Source organism: Pan paniscus, chromosome 4 (genome assembly GCF_029289425.2).
Source record: "Pan paniscus chromosome 4, NHGRI_mPanPan1-v2.0_pri, whole genome shotgun sequence".
Taxonomy (NCBI): Eukaryota; Metazoa; Chordata; class Mammalia; order Primates; family Hominidae; genus Pan; species Pan paniscus.
The window spans coordinates 94,735,291-94,744,853 of NC_073253.2; positions in this window are offsets into that span (position 1 = coordinate 94,735,291).

Here is a 9,563-nt window from a genome sequence, read left to right on the forward strand (position 1 = left end):
CTATCCATGTTTTGGAGTTCACACTGTGAACAACTTGTAAACTTCAAAATATCTTGGCTATTAAATACTTATCCAGAATGAGTGACACAGATGTAGGAAAACATATTCTAGTGTTATTCATTGCAGTGTTTCTTTAAATATGCATGAACTGTATCATTCTACTCTCAGGGTATTTATACCATTAGAACAGCGTATATAGAACAAGTGCACTGCTTTAAGATAGGATTTGATATTATGGATTCACGAAGAGCTGTGTTCCTGCTCTACCCCATCCCATTGAGGAACTTTGTTGGCTTCACATCTATTTGGCTTACTTTTTGCTGCTGTAGGCATTTTTCATCTTCTGCATAGAAAGCACCTTTTCTCTGTTAAAGTTCAGTGCCATTCAGAAAGATAGTGGCTTAGAAGGGAGGTTGCAAAAGCAAGATAAGAGACTTTTAAAATTAATACATTAACAGACAAGTCTGAACTGAGTCATTTTCTGATATGCTTGCTGAGGAAAAAGTTCAATTGATGGAATTTTAAAAATTCATTCATTGTGCAAAAAGCTGCACTCATCATTTTCAGTTGAAATTGGCCTAAATGTTTATAGTTCTGTTTTTTATTTGATTGGGAGATGTATATAAACCCATTATATTTTCTTCATTGAAGTGTATTTTTAAACATGGTTAAGATATTTTAGCACTCTGAGAAAACTTATTTTGTAATAAATTCCTATTAAATTTTCAGGCCTTCCTGAGTGTAACAGTTTAATGACACTACACATTGTTGTAGATTGTATAGCACACATCTTGTCAGTCAGTTGTAAAAAATAATTTTATGCACTAATATGATAGATTATGTAATTTTAGTATAAAATTAATAATTGTTTAATGACTGCACCATTTTTTCTGGCCTTTAAAATTAACTTTTACTTTGTATAACTAAATACATTTGTGTATATTCATATATCTGCTAATTTTAAACTTAAATTATGTCAAGTTTTCCTGTATATAGCCTGAAGACTGTGGTAGATCTTTCGAGTTAGCATAAAGTTTTTCAAAAATCTCTTTAAAAAATGCCTTATAATGTCACACTTCTCTGAATTCAGGATGATAAGATTCAAACTGATACAAAGAAAGTAAGCCCTGTTTGGATATAAAATAATTGCCTAATGTGAAATACACATGATTCAAACCAAAAAAGACTGAAGGCAAGAATTCTTTTAAAAAAAAAATAGCTTACTTTGCTTTGAAAATCTCAATTTCTAGTCATATAGGTTTAGAATACTTGAGCAATAACTTTAAACATAGTATGAAAAATGAAAATATGTACAGAGGGTTTCATATGCTATGGGCAACTCACCACTCTCCTTAACGAGTCACTGCAAGTATTACCCCTAAGATATGTTGGGCAAGATGTCATTATTTGTCAAGTGTGTCTCCAGGAACTGCTTCTGTAGGTAAAATGTTTTATTTACAGTATTAAGTCTTTATCTTTCATAATTCTCTCCAGTATCTAGATAATATTAAAAATGATTGTATGTCAAATAGTATGTATGAAAAGGAGAATAAAAAGTTAACTCATTAGATTAAGGTGGCATGATTATGGATATCTTTAAACTTAAATATTATAGTAATATATTTTAAGACATAAAAATAAACAGTCTAGCTGATTATATTATTAAACACAACTTGATAAATGAGTTGTTTAAAATGCCTAATTATGGGAATTTCTATCCTGGAAAAGAAATTATAGTAACCAGATATATTAATCATGTTCATACTTAGATTGAAGTTAAAAATAGCTTTCTCATAGAAAAAATTGAATGTCTGTGTAATATCACTAAACAAAGCATCCTTTCCATGCCAGCTGTGGGAGGTGTTACTTTTTACTTCTTTTTGGAGCCAGTATATGTAGTCTACACAAAGGCCCATCACCTAGAGGAAAATTTTTTTTTTCTCAATAAGCTACCAATTTTCTTGCTAATGCTTATTATTTTTACTTTTTTGTCAGAGTTATTGATAACTACATTTTGCTGGTAATAAGTTAATGGTCTAAATAACTATGCTAACTACAATTATATTTGAGGTGATTATATTAACTATTATTTCTTATTTTTTTACTTTATGACCCAATTGGCGATACTATAAAACTGGAAGATACTCAAGAAATTTTAAGTGCAGTTACTATATCCTATAAGTGGAGAAACTTTCTATTCAGAAATGTATAAAATAATGTCAAGTTATCAGGCAAAATAGCATCAGAATTGAGAGATATATGATGAATTATTAATTATTGTTTGATGTTTATTTCATTGCACTCTAACATCATTTTTCTTTGACTTGTAGTGGAACAGAGTAATTTTTTTCTAATCCTTTGGTTTAGCTGTTGAGAAAATTAAACTACATTTTTATTTATTTATTTATTTATTGGTGACAGGGGTCTTGCTCTGTCGCACAGGCCGGAGTGCAGTGGAGTGATCAGATTTCACTGCATCCTCTACCTCCTTGGCCAAGGGATCATCCTGTCTCAGCCTCCAGAGGAGCTGGGACTAGAGGTACATGCAATCATGCAAGGCTAATTTTTAAAAATTTTGGGGGAGAGAGAGAGTCTCACTATGTTGCCCAGGTCGGTCTTGAACTCCTGGGCTCAAGTCATACTCCCACCTCAGTCTCCCAAGGTGCTGGGATTATACTGAGAGTCACTGCACCAGCTAAAGTACAGTTTGAATCAACTTTGTAATGATATAAAACTGTAGAATCTGTGCATCTGCATTCGAACTTTCTTTTTTATTTATTCCAAGTCTACCTATATTTACATTTGAAATGATCTTATATTTATTTTTTATGTTTCTGTACTACCTTATTTAAAATTCTTGGGACCAGATGAGTTTCAGAATTTAAATTACTTTTATGTTTATTTTAGGAAGGAATTTGGAACATATTTTAAATATTCACAACAACTCATAGTCAACTACATTCATATTTCTGCTGCAAAATGTATAAATACTCTAAGTGGAATAAATAAATACCAACATTAAATTTACATGAGTTCTAGTCAGGTTTTGTAGTCAGATCAATGACAGACTGTTTATCTTCAGAAATTTTTGATTTTAAAATTTTTATAGGGATTGTGTAGATGTGGTTGTTTTTCTGAAAAGTTTATATTTAAAGTGAGTAACTAATTTAAAAAAAGGAGAAGTAAATGTACTAGAAGATCAGAATTTTCAAAATAATATAATGGCCAATCATTGTGCTAAAAAAATTGCCGGGGTAAAGCAAATATTTCTTTTTAATTTCCCTTTCCTAATAGACCATTATTAGTTCCAAGTAGTTAGAAGAAAAGGCTTCAAATTCAAATGCTTGCTTTCTGGGGTAAGTCAGGTAACATAAAGATGTGAAGTGGTCAGATGATTTGTTGAATTAGAGAATGGTGGAGAACTGAAACTGAAAAGAGGATGCTTGTCTAAAGACATTCAGTCTCTCCCTCTCTTTCCTCTCTTCCTTCTCTCTGTCTCTATCTCATAGTACACACACACACACACACACACACACACACACACACACAGAGTGAGAGAGAGAGTGCCAGATGTGATGTCTAAGTCAGAAATACATATACATTGTAAGGAAATATGGAACAGAATTTATTATGAAAAGCTTTATTTCACCTTAAGTGATTTTTCACGTTTAGCTTCTTTGTTGTTGTCATTTACTTTTACTTCCCTAAACAATTTACCTAACCTATCACTGAATTATTCATTTTCTTAGTCAATCAGTCTTTCAACAAATAGTATTACATTTCCACTGTATTGAAAAAATGTAAAACTCTGGAAAAATACAAATGAATGAGGCAGTTCATACCTTAAAGATGAGCTAGCCAAGATACAATTAATAATCAGAGGTGAGAGCAAGGTGCTGCAGGAATGCAAAAGATGTGTACTCAATTTAGTCTAAGGATGTCAGAGAAGCACTTGCAGAAGTGATGAAACTATGGTTGGAAGGAGAAAAAAAGTTAATCAAACAATGAATAGGGTGAGTGTTTTCCAAGCAGAGAGAACACGAGGAAAAAATGCACTGAGTATGAAGGAAGAGGTGTATTTGAGTAACTGAGGGGAATTCCTTATAAAAACAGCCTGGGGGTAAAAAAAAAATATCTCTAGTTTCAAACAATCTGGGCAAAATACAGCTACCTCAATTGTTCAGAATGTTTGAATCTTTGTCACTTCCACATTTTATCCGTCCCCCAGCAGTGACAAAATTCAATACAATTTGAATGTAAATGATACTATTTATGTGTCTGCTCTAGTTATTTTCATTTGTTAAAACATTCTTTGAAATCCCTACACTCTGAGACCACAAATAAACAAACAAAACCTCCTCTGATTATATTTGATAAATGCATGCCAAGGAGAAACAAAAGAAATGCAATAATATATAAAAAGGGAAAACTATAGCAAGAAAAAAAGTGGCTAGTTTTTTCTTAAACATAATTTCAGAGTAACTTTACTTCATATTTAAAAGAGAAAATGCAATTTTTATTACAATTGGGATCCAGTGTTATTTTATCATATCAATGTTTTAATTTTAATATAAACCTCATTGCACTTTAAAACACCAAAATAAAAGTCTAAGATATGCTTTAAAATGTTCATTTTATTGCTATTTTAAGCTGCTGCACAGTAGCAAAATGAAAGAAATTGAATTAAACGAAATTATATATTGCCCTCATTTATTAAAAAATCCCTACAAATGGGGGAAAAATATCTGTTTCAATTGCACCCAAAGTTATGATATGAAAACTATAACAGAGCAACAATATCTTGGAAAATTCATCAGGAGAAACTTCACACTGACCTGGGTAAGACTGCTAATTTAATTTTATCGTTTCAAGTGAAAGTGACTTGAAACCAAGGGAGACTAATTTGAACAGTAAGCTTGATAGCAAATGCCTCAGTACATTATGCAGATAATAACAGCTCCCATGTGGATAATAGAAGTTAGCAAGAGTACTGAAAATTACACTTTTTTTCTTGCCATAGTGAAAATGAACAGATATTGAATCTTATCTCCTTATCCACATACTAAAATAGAAATTGCTTTCCAGGTTTTACTAATTTTACTGACAGGATATTATGTGAAGGATTTTTTCTCTTATGCATTTATTTTGATTTAATTTAAAAGTACACCCAGAAGCAATATTTGAAAGTTATAAAAAATCAGAAAAGGAAAATTCTAGTCATGTACACATCTATGATTTCATATGGCTTTATCAGCAGCATTCATTATGATATCCAAAAATAAAATCTGAAGATTTCTCTTCCAAATGAGTCTATATTAAGCAAAAGATATTCTGCTGCCTCTTTGAGAAACCGGATGTATCTGAAATTAATGTGAACGGCTAAACCACACACACAAACCTTACACTGTCAAATACCGTAAATGCCATTATGAATAAGTTTGAGATGTTTAATATTTGCATATGAGTTTAAATTAGTTGAGTAAATTATACTTCAAATAAAAGTAAGACTTTCATGTCTCCAATATAGAGTTTTAAAAGAAATCAGCCACTGGGAGAGATTATATAGCTACACACTGTGGGAGCCTGAAAGGCAGTTCAATAGCACCGACCTTCTAAGAGCACTTCAGTAAAATGAACACGAGACTCACTCAAGTCTTCTGACTCTGAGTCAGTTTGTTCAAATCAGTCTCTTAATGATGTCTGATGTACTCTTAGGAGAGTTATCATTATGTTTATTTTTTATATCTCTAAGTTTATAAGATTTTGTGCTCTTTTTCTCCTTTTAGTGAATATTTAGTAAATATACTTACTATGGCATAATAGTCAACTGAACCCTTCCCACTGAATGTGATGATAAAGTCTAAAGCTTTTTGAAAGGAGAGAGGGTGATACACATTAGTTCTTTTAATATAAATGTTAAAACTGAAAATTTGTGCTCATTCCCAAGTTGGAACAAGACAGTTTTCTTTTTGAGACAAAGTCTTGCTCTGTCACTCAGGCTGGAGTGCAGTGGTGCCATCTCGGCTCACTGCAGCCTCCACCTCCCAGGGGTAAGTGATTCTCCTGCCTCAGCCTCCTGAGTAGCTGGGATTACTGGCACTCGCCACAACATTGGGTAATTTTTGTATTTTTGTAGAGATGGGGTTTTGCCATGTTGGCCAGGCTGGTCTTGAACTCCTGACCTCAGGTGATCCGCCTACCTCAGCCTCCCAAAGTGTTGGGATTATAGGCGTGAGCCACTGCGCCCAGCCTCTGAGCTCTGTTTTCTATCTTTCTAATTACCTCCTTCATATCCTTTTGGTAAATGACGAATCATATATACAGTCAGCAGCAGAGATCCTGATACTTCATTGAATGGTAGCACTGAAAGCCTCATTTTGTAATTTTGCTTTTTAATTTGTCATCTTTCTTCTTAGTTAGGAGAACAGTCAAGTTTGCAATTTATTCTGTTCTTCCTTGATAGAAAGGAATTTATCTCATATTTGTCAGACTGCATGTTTGTTTTCCATAAGATTTTACAATTTTTAGTTCTCCTTTCTTTTAAACACATATTTAGTAGAGTTTGTATTTTGTGCCAGGTTCAGTGCTGGGCACAGACAAGGTCTCTGTCCATATGGTGCTAATACTCTTGAGGGAAGGATAGGTACAGAATAGAGGAACCACAGATGAAGTTGTAATTTTATATTGTGTTGTAGTGAGATGAACACTGGTGGGGTTAGCCTTATTAGGAGGAGAAATAACTTTTAAATTGTAACAGGAGGGAAGAAGGATAGCATAATGAATGTAGAGGCAAGTGAGTTTCTAGGTGGTGGTAGCAGAAGCCACTTCTAGATTTTTAAAACTACTGTTCATTTATTTTTGTTTTTGATTGTTTTTTAAGACATTATTGTTCGGGCATAAAAAATGACTGTTTTCACTTGTATATTTTCCTTGACATCTTTAGAGTTCACGTCTAATTTTAACATAAGTATTATTATTTATGTATGATTCCCTTATATTATGAAATCGGTATTTGCAAGTGCTAATTGAAATGAATATGTTATTTTGTCAGTATCTGACTTATTTAATTATATTAATTACATTTCAAGTCTATTTATTAGGAGAACTGATTTATAGAAACTTCCTTTATGTAAAACGTTGACTCTGGCCAGGCGCCGTGGCTCACACTTCTAATCCCAGCTTTGCGAGTCTGAGGCAGGCAAATCACCCGAGATCAGGAGTTTGAGACCAGCCTGGTCAACAAGTGAAACCCCTTCTCTACTAAAAAATACAAAAATTAGCTGGGCGTGGTGCTACGTGCCTGTCATCCCAGCTACTTAGGAGGCTGAGGCAGGAGAATCGCTTGATCCCAGCAGGCAGAAGTTGCAGTGAGCCGAGATTGCACCACTGCACTCCAGCCTGGATGACAGAGTGAGACTCTGTCTCAAAAAAAACAAAACAAAAAAAACCTTTGATTCTTTTACTGTGTCCAATGTATGGTAATCGCATTAAATATTCCTACTGCAGTTCTTTTCTTCTTAGAGGGCAGTAGATCTAGGCACTTTCTGCTTTGAGAGAAAGCTACATATATCTTAGGAACAAGGAGTTACACATTGGATATTGACGTGTGAATTGGACCTAGGAAAGTTCACAGGGAAAGCAATTGTTTTTTTGTTTTTGTTTTTGTTTTTTTTTTTGAGACAGGGTTTCGCCTTGTTGCCCAGTTGGAGTGCAGAGCCACCATCTCAGCTCATTGCAACCTCTGCCTCCCGAGTTCAAGCAATTCTCCTGCCTCAGCCTCTCAAATAGCTGGGATTACAGGCATGCGCCACCATGCCTGGCTAATTTTGTATTTTTAGTAGAGATGGGGTTTCTCCATGTTGGTCAGGCTGATCTCGAACTCCCAACCTCAGGTGATCCGCCCGCCTTAGCCTCCCAAAGCGCTGGGATTACAGGCATGAGCTAGGGTGCCTGGCCTGCAAATTTTTTTTTTTTTTAAGACAGAGTCTCGCTCTGTCACCCAGGGTGGAATGCAGTGGCACGATCTTGGCTCACTGCAACCTCCGCCTCCCAAGTTCAAGCGATTTTTGTGCCTCAGCACTACAGGTGCATGCCTCCACGCTCAGTTAATTTTTGTATTTTTAGTAAAGATGGGGTTTCTCCATGTTGGCCGGGCTGGTCTCAAACTCCTGACCTCAAGTGATCTCCCTGCCTTGGCCTCCCAAAGTGCTGGGATTACAGGCATGAGCCACCGTGCCCAGCCGAAAGCAAATATTTTATGGAGCCAATATAAGTACTATTATTATGTGATTAGTCACTTAAAAATTCAGCTTTAAAAATAATTGTTTAAGGTGAATATACCGAGCCATTTGACCATAAGGGACAGATAATTCTGCTTTGTTCTACTTTGTTAAATAGATTTCTTAGAGCTCCCTTGGTGTTACTCATTTTGGTAATTTCAGATTCATATGGTTTTCATTCAGTTATGATTAAACTATCTTAAAAGTTTTCCTTAGATTGTATATTGAAAATGCTGAATTATTGTAATTATTTGTAAGATTTTTACTTGTACACTAAAGCAACTTAGTTTATCTTACGGAATTGCAGTGATAGCTATTCTGAGTACATAGTTGATGATTTGGGACAAAATTGTCAAATAGATTTAAAGTATTTTTCTTTATTGCAAAAGAATTAATATAGTAACAAAGTCTAATAATATAGAAGGCACCATCCATTCCCGCTTTTCAGAAGTAACAATAGTTGGTGGTTTGTGCTTCCAAGGCCTATAACATAGGGGGTGGGATTAAAGAACAGAAATGGGGGTTATAATTGACCATATGTCATTTTGCTCCAGTCATTTTATTTTATTTTTTTAAAACCAGGTGTCTGCTTTGGGTCTGGATCCCTCAGATGCCCGTTTGGTGACAGGAGGATATGACTCTGATGTTAAGTTTTGGGATTTTGCTGGAATGGATGCTTCTTTTAAGGCATTTCAATCCCTTCAGCCCTGTGAGTGGTATGCATTCACTTACTTAATATCTTCATATTTGACTTAATATCTTCACATTGGAAGACAGTGCTATTGGCTTTGGAATCCCATCTACAATGATTTGTATCAAAATACATTATGTTTATATGACTGTATACTGCCTTCATAATTTAAATGAAGTAAAATGAGCCTTACATTTCTTTTGTTTCATAAACTTATATTTTAGGCTGGGCGCGGTGGCTCACACTTGTAATTCCAGAACTTTAGAAAGCCGAGGCAGGCGGATCACCTGAGGCCTGGAGTTTGAGACCAGAATGGACAACATGGCAAAAGCCCGTCTCTACTAAAATTACAAAAATTAGCTGGGCGTGGTGGCGCATGACTGTAATCCAGCTACTCGGGAGGCTGAGGCAGGAGAATTGCTTTAGCCTGAGAGGTGGAGGTTGCAGTGAGCTGAGACTGTGCCACTGCACTCCAGCCCAGCAACAGAGAGAGACTCCGTCTCAAAAAAAATTGCAAAAGGCTGGGCACAGTGGCTCATGCCTGTAATCCTAGCACTTTGGGAGGCCAAGGTGGGCGGATCACCTGAGGTCAG